The sequence below is a fragment of the Callorhinus ursinus genome, unplaced genomic scaffold, assembly GCF_003265705.2.
Source record: "Callorhinus ursinus isolate GAN/ISIS: 27379988/994484 unplaced genomic scaffold, GSC_fseal_2.0 scaffold18, whole genome shotgun sequence".
Lineage (NCBI taxonomy): Eukaryota > Metazoa > Chordata > Mammalia > Carnivora > Otariidae > Callorhinus > Callorhinus ursinus.
The window spans coordinates 490,691-502,702 of NW_027397080.1; the positions used below are offsets into that span (position 1 = coordinate 490,691).

General features: G+C 43.6%; 1 protein-coding gene across 1 annotated transcript in view; it reads left to right on the plus strand.

Annotated features, from left to right (window-relative positions):
- PIK3R3 (phosphoinositide-3-kinase regulatory subunit 3) overlaps window positions 1–12,012 on the plus strand; it is a 159,281-nt gene that overhangs the window by 16,910 nt on the left and 130,359 nt on the right. The gene's annotated exons all lie outside the window — the stretch shown is intronic.

Below are 12,012 nucleotides of genomic sequence, written 5' to 3' on the forward strand. Positions count from 1 at the left end.
ACCCATGGCTTCAAGCAAATTCCATAGCTTCTCTAGGTCACAATTAAAAAGAACTAAGTGCATTCAATAAACATTTATGGAGCAGTGTTCTAGGTATTGGTTATACAGAAATACAAACCATACCTCTGAACATCTGACTTCACAGAATTTACATCTGAACATCTGACTTCACAGAATTTACTTTATTTTATTTTATTTTATTTTACCTATTTGAGAGAGAGAGAGATCGAGTGAGAGAGTGAGCACGAGCAGGGGGAGTAGCAGGCAGAGGGAGAAGCAGGCTTTCCGCTGAGCAAGGGGCCTGATGCGGGGCTAGATCCCAGGACCCTGGGATCATGACCTGAGCTGAAGGCAGACACTTAAACTTCTGAGCTACCAGGTGCCCCTAAAAATTACTTTCTTTTTTTAAATTTATTTTTATTTATTTATTTTTTTATTTGAGATAGAGAAAGAGAGTGAGAGAGAGCATGAGCAGGTGGAGAAGCAGATGGAGAGGGAGAAGCAGATTCCCCGCTGAGCAGGGAGCCCGAAGGCAGATGCTTAACTGACTGAGCCACCCAGGCGCCCCTAGAATTTACTTTCTATCTCGAGATATAGTCAATACAAAACATGTAAGCAACATTATTTCAGGTTGTGGTAAGTGTTAGTAGTAAAAAAAAAATAGGTGCTGGACTAAAAATTGATGTAGAGGGGACTACTTTGGCTAGCATCATCATGGACGGCCACTTTGTGGAGGTAACATTTGAGCTGAGACCTCAATGATGAGAGTTATAGTGAAGATCTGGGATAAAGAATATTCTACAGAGAGGGCCCTGAGGCCTTTCTGGTCCTGACAGGTGGAAGGCCAAAGTTGATGATGCAAAAGTGTGAGTGTGTGTAGGGAGATGAGTGAGAACATGAGGCAAGAGATAGATGGGGGAACCTTTATAATCAAGCCTCCACCGTGCCTCCTCCTCATCTCCCACTGATCTGCCCCTCACACTCTATTTTCCAGGCATTCTGAACTTTTCTGTTCTCCAAACAAGCTGTTCTTTTCTTGACATTTGCACAGTCTGTCCCCTCAAGCCAGCATGTGTGGGTGTAACCATTCTCTGCTTCCTCTGAGTAGTAGGATTTTCCTGAGTTTAAGCTGGGTGTATGGATAGAGCCTCCTACCTGCCCTGGACTACTTGCTTACCTCTGGACTGTTACATGACAGAAAAGAAACTTCTGTCTTGTTTGATATGCTGTATGTTGGCTTAGAGCAACTTTGCTTCTACTCTTACTTTTCCTCATCTTGTTGGTGAACTCTTATTTATCCTTCAAGACCAGGCCTTAAGTACTGCTTTTCGCATCCTCTCCAGGGAAAGCTAATTGTTTCTTCCTCTGTGCCCTCACAGTGCTCTGCACGTACAGCTATCATAGTATTCTATTCAGTCAATGAGCACTGACCAGGAGCCTAATAGAAGGCATGCACCGTGATGAATAAGGAGTTGTGGTCTGGAGAGAAAAACAGACACGTGATGGAGTAATTGCAAAGTAGTGATAGTGCACTCTGTGAGGAGTGAGTTGTACGGGAGCACAGATAGCCCTCATTCTTCCTTCCTCTTCAACTCCCACATCCAATTCTTTTATTTTTTAATTTATTTAATTTATTTTTTTATTATGTTATGTTAACCACCATACATTACATCATTAGTTTTTGATGGAGTGTTCCATGATTCATTATTTGCTTATAACACCCAGTGCTCCATGCAGAACGTGCCCACATCCAATTCTAATGAGACATCAGGGGCAGTAAGGCTGAATGATTCAGATCTTGGGAAACTACCACAGGAAGGAGAGAAAGAGGAAGGCAGGTGGCATTGGCACAGCAGTTGTAAGTCACACCAGCCTCAAGAGGGCAGTTTCTAGCCCTGCCAGCAAAGGTGGGAACAGCCATGACAGAATGAGGCATCTCTCCTGGAGGCTGGAGTGGGTTGCTGCTTGTGGCCCCTATTGGAGATGCAGTAAAACTCCTGGGAGTGCCAGCTCCTGGGAGTCATCTGCCACCAAAGCTGAAAATATGGTGGCAAGATGACCAGCTTTTGAACTTATTCTTGAAGCCTCAAGAGGCCCTGGAGAGACTCTCAGAAATAGCTGAGAGACATTTTGAGGTGGGTTAATTCCTATAAGTAGGCCAATGGGTGCTCATGCTAGAATAACTTGCTATAAGGAGGTTATTAAAATAATATCTCATTTCATACGGGCAAATGAGCCTGAGGACATGTGGGTTATGTTTTGGGCGTTCTATCTGGGATTTCTACATGCTATCTGTGTACCTGGACCTGTGTGTCTTTATATCTTAGTGAAGTTTGTATCTGTACCATGGACTCATCTCTACAACTAGAAATAAAGCCAACTAAAATGTTTAGGACAGTGGCCAAGATAACATTTGAAAATTGCACATGGAGGTAGAATAGACTTCTAGAAGCCTCCATGAATTATGAGATTCGAAGGAACTGTGAAAAACCTGAAATTGAAGAAGCCCTGTGAACTTCTATTAGGTCCTTGAGCAGATAAAGAGGACTCAGTGAGGTCTTTAGGAGGGGTAAGAATACAGCCCTTTAGTTTGCTAAAGATGTGAACTAGCCTGCAGTCTCAGGGGAATAACAGGGAACAGAGTTTCAGTCTTGGGTTAGAAGTTCTCCTATATGAAAAGAGCCCCAGCTGCCACCAGAATTATTGGCCTAATGACTGAAGACAGGTGAAAGGAAAGGCCACTCAGTTAATATAGAGATTTATGAGAATCCAAAAGTTGGGAGTATTTTTGAGGAAGGCCACCCCTGGCATGAGGAAAGTGTGCTCCTGGTTGGGCAGTCTACTGAGATGCTGTGAGTGGTGGATACCAGATGTGGAGAAGTGATAGCAGAACCTCTGAGTGACAAAGGAAGTTTTCAAGGCTACCAAGTCTTCAGTGTCAGTTGGCTGAGTGTTCAATGTTCTGACCAAATTAGCAGTTTGGAGGGCTTAATATCTATCTATCTAACTACTTATTTGAGAGGGAGAGAGAGAGAGAGAGAGAGGAGGGGCAGAGGCAGAGGGAGAGAGAGAATCTTAAGCAGGCTCCATGACCAGCATGGAGCCCAACACAGGGCTCAGTGAAGGGCTGGATGTAGGGCTCGATGTGGGGCTTGATCTCACAACCTGAGCTGAAATCAAGAGTCAGACACTTAACCGACTGAGCCATCCAGGCGCCCCTGCAGAATTTATAACCACAGGTGTGCTCAGATTTTTTCCCTCTGCTCTATCAGAGAGTGTGAGAAAAGATACCAGGTATCTTTTGCCAGAAAAATCAAGGCAAGGAAGAGCTAAAAATTCCCACCCTCTCTGTTTCCACTCTGGGTCTTCTACCTTAAAGCTTTAATTTTGAGGATTCCCCAAATTCAAAAGTGGAAAGAGAAGGTGTCATGGAAGGACCAAAACCGGGAATAGTTTTCTCTCTCTAAGAATGAGGAATGACTGGGCTTAGGATAAGCAACATAAGCTTGAAGTTGGAAACCCAGGCCCTTTAGAAAACAGTGCAGGAAGTCTATATTGTCTGAGATGGATGATTTTTTAGATCACTTTGAAGACCTACTGATTAACTGCACCATCTCTGGGTTTCATATCCCATAGATTCCCTTTTGTGATAGAGAAGAAAAAAAATCAGGTTGGATCTGAGTTTGTGTGGATTTCCTGGCTCTGAATAGACAGTCCAAAATAGTCCAGTACACTCTGTTCCTTATACAGGCTGGCTTAGCCACTTCCTATAGAGTCGGTTGTTTTCAGCATTGGATGTCAGAGCAGGTATTTTAAAGTCCCTAGACTGCAGAGGACATAAACAGGGTGGATTTTATCTGTCTTGTGTAGATCTCACAATATGAAGGGATGGAGGTTTCAGGACCCCTGTTACTGTTCAGAGATTACTAGACAAAGTGACTGGTCATGTGAATTTATCTGGAAGTGTTTTATTTATTCATTTATATATAATATTTATATAGTCATTATATATATATACATACATATGTAAATTCTCCAAAACCTTGGAAAAGCATGAACCATGGCTCTTCAAGAGTAGTGAAAGTGAGAGGCGCCTGGGTGGCTCAGTCGTTAAGCGTCTGCCTTCGGCTCAGGGATCGAGTCCCACATCGGGCTCCCCGCTCAGCGGGAAGCCTGCTTCTCCCTCTCCCACTCCCCCTGCTTGTATTCCTGCTCTCGCTGTCTCTCTCTGTCAAATAAATAAATAAAATCTTTAAAAAAAAAAAGAGTAGTGAAAGTGTTTTTTTGTCTGCCCAGATTGTTTCTGAGAAACTGCCCCTCCCGAATTCTCAATCTACGTAGCTTGGGTGCAGCTGACCCCATACTCTGCTTCCAAGGGTGCCACATGACCTAGGCCTGTACAATTAGAACATTCTGTCTCAGGGCGCCTGGGTGGCTCAGTCATTAAGCGTCTGCCTTCGGCTCGGGTCATGATCCCGGGGTCCTGGGATCAAGCCCCGCATCAGCCTCCCTGCTCCGCCGGAAGCCTGCTTTTCCCTCTCACACTCCCTCTGCTTGTGTTCCCTCTCTCACTGTGTCTCTCTCTGTCAAATAAATAAAAATAAAATCTTTAAAAAAAAAAAGAACATTCCAGCTCACTGGACTCAGTGATTGGTTCAGGGGTGAGCATGTGACCCAAGCTAGGCCAGTGAGACTCAACCCCCAGAATTTTTCTGTAATTATGTGGAGAAACTTGCACTCTGCTTGATGGAGCTGTTATGCAGGTAGAATGTAGCCTGCAGCTGCTGGAGACTATCCTTGTCACCACCTGGGGAAACATCAGAGGGAAGGAGAACTGAGAGTGAATCTGGTTCCTGCTAACATTGTTTGAGCACCTCTACTTAGCTGTGTGTCAAGTAAGACCACCCTTTTATTTGGCTTAAGTTCATTTTCTGTCATTTATAACTAAAAAAGCCACTCTAATACAGTGGTGATACTAGACCATGTGGGAGATTTTACAACTTGAGTAATTTTGTTTGATCTCAATAAGAGGTGGTGATATGTAATAGCACACAGGGGGTAAACAGAGAAGATACCCATTTTTTTTTTTAAGATTTTATTTCTTTATTTGACAGAGAAAGACAGTGAGAGGGGAACACAAGCAGGGGGAGTGGGAGAGGGAGAAGCAGGCTTCACATAGAGCAAGGAGCCTGATTTGGGGCTCGATCCCAGGACCCTGGGATCATGACCTGAGTGGAAGGCAGACCCTTAATGACTGAGCCACCCAGGCGCCCCAGAAGATATTCATTGTTAATAACTAGTCCCACCCTATCAAATATGGAAAAGTAGAAATATTCATAACGTTTATGTTTATGAAAAACTCTTCCAGGATTACATTGGAAACTTTTTTTTTTTTAAAGATTTTATTTCTTTATTGGGGGGAGAGAGAGAGACAGAGAGGGAGAAAGCACAAGGAGGGGGAGGGGCAGAGGGAGAAGCATCCTCCCCACTGAGCAAGGAGCCTGATGTGGGGCTTGATTCCAGGACCCTGGGATCATGACCTGAGCCGAAGGCAGACGCTTAACCGATTGAGCCACCCAGGCGTCCCACATTGGAAACATTTTTTGTTTTCTAACTTGGCATTATCAAGACAGACCCAGAACACCAATTCAGAAGTTAGCTTAAAATCCAGAAGGAAGTCAATTCCCTCACTCCCTTGACCCTTTTCTGGAGTTCATGGCCTTGGTCACCTTGATGAGCTACTTAGTTCAGGCTTGTCCTACATATTGCTCACCCGCACTGATAACAATTTTGAGGGCATCAGAGTAGGTACTATGTTAGAAAAATGAAGAGGAAAAGTTTATAGTTTTTGTTAACTTTGCTTCCAGGGGTGCCAAATTACTTTGTCCAACAGTGAGGTACAACTATTAAAAAAAGAGTTTCTGGATCAAAAGAAGGAAATCACAGGTAAATTCTGAGACAGACCAGCTGTGTCAGGTACTAGACTACACCTCAGGTGCTCATGTTTCCCAGTGCTAGGCTAGTTGCTTCTCATAACTGGCTACGATAGGTCTGTGAGCATGCTGGTGATTTCTCTTCACTAACTATACTCATAGGCCTCTGAGAGTCAGGCTCTGAGACAGGTCTAGCAGGAAGCCTTAGATACCATGCTTATGGTGGCATTTGACTGTATGGTCCAGGGCAAATCAACTACCCGAACTGTGAATGTAGAACTGGGGAGAGGAGTGATTGGCAGGACCCAAGCCAAGTGTATGTGTACAGGGGTTTTCCCCAAAGAAAATGCTCTAAGCTTCCCAAGGGAGAGGACCAGAGCATCCTCCAAAGGAGATGGGTTCAAGTCCTGATTAATGGGGTTATACAGAACATTTGACATTTTTGGCTGCCTAGCATTTGAACACCCTTTGCATTTTGGAGGACTCCCAAATCAGATGGGAGGCAAGGCCCATAAACTCTAATATGATGTTGAGGGTGGTGCTAGAAGATACAAGAATGAAATAAAATGCTGTTTTAGGATTTGGGGCTGCCCATTAAACTCAAAATAGCTAATTGGAAGTATAATGTATAGCCTGAAAGAGGGAGAGGAAAGTCACAGTGATTGATCAAAATAATTTACCACTGCAGGGAGAACCTGTGAAAAAAGCTGCTTGCCTATTTCTGGCCCACACAGTAAGCACTAGGGTTCTTGAGGAAGCCCTCTCAGACACTTTTACAGGCCCTTTGGGGAAAGAGTGAAAAAACTGGACAATAGTTCAGAGGTTAAAGGTAATGGCCTTAATTAGGATTCTTGGGTTGCAAGTATCTAGTTGGAACCTGCTTAAACAAACAAGGAATTCATACAAGCAGCCCCTATTAGACCGGGGAAAGAGGGGCCCAGGACACGGTCTAAAGGGCTCTGAGGCCACCTCTCCTCAGAGGATGAGAAATCAGTGGAGTCAAGGGAACTCAACCATCCAGAGCCCTCTGCCTTCCCTCTTCTCAATCACGCTCTTGGAATTCTGTGCCCAAATGACCTCACGGATCTTGTTTCCCAGACCTGCATTGCGCCTTCTCCATGGATCTGTTCTCCTAAGGACAGAAAGGAATGTCAGTGTCAGTACCTTTAGATCAAAGGGGTGGTCAAGGGATAACTGTTCATGGATGGATGGAAGACAAGGGACACATTTGAGTCGTGGTTCGGCAACACAAGCCAGCAGTCAATGCTGCAGGAACAGCATCAATGAGGAGTGTGAGGTTGAGATTCAGCAGTCCAGGAAGAGGCTAGGAAACAGAGTAAACTTGTTCGAAAGGAAACCTGGTGGAAAGGATGAATAAAGGGTGCTATCTTGCCCTGATCTTAAGGCCTCAGGGAATTTGTCAGTTTGAAAGCACAGGGGTTAGAAACTGTTATTGCTTGTTCACCTGAGTCTCCCTTACTAGGTGGTGGGCTCATCAAGGACAGAAATAGTGTTTTATGAGCACTCAGCGCAAGGTCTAGCCTGTGGAAGGGGCTCAGGTTGAACTAAACTGAAAAGGCTTGTCATTTTGGACCGTTCTTTCCTTCTACTTTTAACATTTGATAAATCTACTTTAAGGGCAACTATCATATTGCATATTTGATATATGTGATGACCAATTACAATATGAAAAGATGTTGCTTTTGAATATATGTTCCCAGCACCTTGGGTGACTTTACTTAGCCCTAAATTACATAATTTAGAATTTCACACATTGGTACTAAGAGGGGAGAAACAGGTTCCAAAGGGAATAATAGTGATCTTCAGTGAGTGCCTCCTTTGCAAGAAGCATAAGATGAGCAGAACACAGGGTAGGCTCTACTCTTGAATTAAAAGAACATCACTGTGAGTGTATCATTTTTCAAATTCTAAGAGCTGAAGATATAAATGACCAGGCCTTTCACATCCTATACTTGTACTTTACTCATTCAAATGGTGATCCTTAAGCCCCAGAGGTTGCATCATTTCCCCACATTTCAAGAATGATGCCCCTGCAAATGTGTGTGTGTGGGGGGGAGGAGGCAGGAGGCCTTGTTTTAACATACCGATTTTATAAAATATTTCTAAAGGATGCTTGCGATTTTATTGTTCACAGAAGCAGGGACAATGCTATTGTTTTTTTTTTTTTTAATTTTAAACCAAAATGTCTAAAACAGGAACCGCACTGATTTTGTCCTGTCACAACAAAACATGTAAGACAGCTCAGATTTGAGACCTGTGGAATTATAGGGTAATTATTGTACATTCCAGAACGGAGGCACGAACTGCAAATTGTTCCAAACTATTGAAATAATGACCACAGGAAGTGAGCATACTTTAAAACCCTATATGGTGTTACATTTCAGAAATGAGCTGGGCTGGAAAATGAAACCAGCTTCTCTTCTTGCTGCTGAGTTTTCCTGAATTTCCTACAAGCGGCTTGGAATTTTGCAAACAATTCACAGCTGATAAAATAGAAAGGCAGCAGAACTCAGGGTCTGTGATGACGGACTCTAGAGGCAGCCAGCAGGATAGAAGGGTCACTGTCCCTTGCATTTCTGTAACCAAAAACTGTACAGTTTTTTTTTAAGATTTTATTTATTTATTTGAGAGAGAGAATGAGAGATAGAGAGCATGAGAGGGGGGAGGGTCAGAGGGAGAAGCACACTCCCTGCCGAGCAGGGAGCCCGATGTGGGACTCGATCCCCGGACTCCAGGATCATGACCTGAGCCGAAGGCAGTTGCTTAACCGACTGAGCCACCCAGGCACCCAACTGTACAGTTTTTTGATTTTCTTTTTGTTCTCTTAAATAAACAGGAATCAGCTGAAGACCTACAGAAAGGATTATCAGGGTAACCTGAACTTAAACTGCCCCAGAACCTTCTTGGAGAGTGTCTTACAACTTTTATTTGCTCAAAGAACATTCACTGGCTACCCACTGTGTGCCAGGCCTAATGCTGGGCACTAATGATTCAAGAACACGGTCTCCATCCATGAAGAAATCCCTCATCATGGGGGAGAGATAGACCTGGAAACAGACACTTTGTGTGTGTGTTTTTTTTAAAGATTTTATTTATTTGACAGAGAGAGACACAGCGAGAGAGGGAACGCAAGCAGGGGGAGTGGGAGAGGGAGAAGCAGTCTCCCCGCCGAGCAGGGAGCCCGATGCAGGACTCGATCTCAGGACCCTGGGATCATGACTTGAACCGAAGGCAGACGCTTAACGCCTGAGCCACCCAGGTGCCCGGAAACAGACACTTAGAACATGGTGTGCCAAGGGCTGTGCAGAGGCTGGCTCAGGTGGCTGCCTGAGCAGAGTCTGAGAGATCAGATGCATGTAAGTGGGAGTTTGCCCCTTAACAGTGGAGTATGTTTTTGAGGAGAAATTTCTACTGTTTTGAGGACTGCAGTACAACTAGTCTTAGGAGTGACAGGAAAAAACTGTGTGGGAAGAGATGGAAGATGTAGTCAGGGGCTAGGTCATCAAAGCCTTGAATGCCAGGCTGAGACTTAAAGTTTAGCCTGAAGGCAGAAGGAATTAAGGCAGGGTTTATGCAAGGGAGTAATATGATCACATTTTTTATTTAGAACTATCGTTCTGTGCAGAGTATGGACTGGAGGAGGCAATGCCGGGAGATTATAAGGAGGTGGTTGCAGAGTCTGATTAAAGATGATGAGGGACTCTTTGGTGACCTGATTTTTGGTTCAGCTTTCAGTGAAACTTTTTCAGGCTTGGAGCTAATCATACAGATTTGGGAAATAGAAATAAACAGACCATATATTTAAATCAGGCGTATATAGGTTTGGGCCGCCCAAATGTCAGCACCTTTAGGAAGTCTTTACTTACCTGCAGGTGGGCAGAGAGCATCACTGTTTTGGGTGCTCACATAGAACTTTGTCAATTTTTCTATTATAGCACTTACATGCCTGTAATTATTTATTCCTTTGTTGGCCCCTCCGCTATGGGCTCCAGACTCAATGTTAAACACTCTGTTTTATTCATTTTTGTACCCCCAGTGTTTGGAAGCATCAATAAACATTCACTAAGTGAATGAAGGGGAGAGGGAAGCTGTGGAAAAGGTACTGAACTGGCTGTCAGGACCTGGGGCTCTAATCCTGGCTCTGCTACCAAGTGGCTGAGTGACTTTGAACAAGTCCCCTCACTGCTCTGGGGCTCAATTTCCTCATCTGTAAAATGAGAATAAAAATACAACCCTCCTCTTCAGGGTTATGGAGATTAAATGAGGTAACAGAGCTCACCAGCTGCCTGCCCTTTTTGTGCCCTGCCCTTGTCAAACAGCCTAGACTATTGTTTCTGTCGTTTGGATCTCATTTGCTCTCTCTCTCTCCTGGTGAGAACTGAGCTGAAAGCTGTTGCCTTGATGGAGGGGAAGTTTGCAGCAGCCGCATACATACCATCCAGGTGGCCCCTGTGTTGCCGGAAGGGCAGACAACAAAAAGAGGGGAGTATGTTAGGCTAGAGTGAGAGAGATACCTGCTTTTTTTTTTTTTTTGTGACCCCATGGTGCAGCAGGAGGACCCAAAGTGGGGTAAGTGAGGCAGAGAAGATCGATATCATGTGCTGAGGGGTCTAAGGAAGCCCTCAAATGTGTCCCCTAAACCCAGGAGTTTAGCAGCATCTGGAGGAATGCCACTTCTATGAAGACCACTCATTCATTCAATGTTTGCAATTTTTCAGTGCTGTGGGCTGATATCATTAACACTATCATAGTTTCTTTTTTCTTTCCTTTTTTTAAAAAAAGTTTTTATTTAAATTCCAGTTAACACAGTATAGTATTAATTTCAGGTGTACAATTTAGTGATTCAACACTTACATACAACACCTGGTGCTCATCACAAGAAACGCACTCCTTAATCCCCATTATATAGTTTTTCACATTTTAAGTAAGGTGTGCAGGAGAGAAAAAATTGTAAATGCTAAGTAAAAGGAATACCATTCTGAAAAAATGGAAAATCATGATTTTAGACACTACTATCTGAAGAGAAGACTTAATTCCCAGGTGAGAGGTCTTTCTGGAAGATCCACTAACATTGGTCTTTTTACTTTTTACAAAAGTAAAGGCAAACTTTTCCATCAAAACTTGATATATGCCCAACTTACAAAGGCATATGGCTGAGGAGGTCCTCAAATCTGCAACTGATGATTTGTAGAGTTTTCTTGGAATACCATTTAGTGAGTTTATTTAGCTGTTGGACTTGGCCTTATCATAAGACATTTGGTCAAGAAAGATGATGAGAGAGGGAAAAAAAATAGAGGGATTGAGGCCAGTGATCCTTCCCCAAAGGCTAAAGTCAGTCCTGGCATTAAAGCTAGTGACCTTAAAAAAATAATAAAAGTGTGTTTCCATTTTGCAAGACTTTTAAAAAATATTGTGTGCTCAGATGGCACCTTTAATCACGAAGAACTTCTGGCTGAGTTCCAGGCTGATTCTGCTGGCACGGAGAGCTCTGAGATCATACCCTATATTCAGTGCACAGGAAAAATATTTCACCCATCTCTGAAATAAAGAGGGGGAAATGGAGCATATTTGAACAGTTTGATAGCAAGACCATACCAGGGTGAAAAGTGGACACCCTATTCATTTGGAGTTACAGAAAGGTACTATTAATTCTATGTACATAAGTGGCATTTTTTTTATTCTCAGTGTTTCACAATAAGCTAAGAAGCTTGCATAAATCTGATTTATCCAGCCTTTATCTCCTATATCCAGCCCTGCGTTGGGCTCTGCACTTAGTGGGGAGTCTGCTTGGGATTCTCTCTCTCCCTCTGCCTGCAGCCCCACCTCAAATAAATGAATAAATAAATATATATATTTTTAAAGATTTATTTATTTATTTGAGAGAGTGAGAGAGAGTACATGAGAGGGGGTAGGGTTAGGGGGAGGAGCAGGCTCCCCGCTGAGCAGGGAGCCCGATGTGGGACTCGATCCCGGGGCTCCGGGATCATGACCTGAGCCGAAGGTAGTCGCTTAACCAACTGAGCCACCCAGGCACCCCAATAAATAAATATTTTTAAAA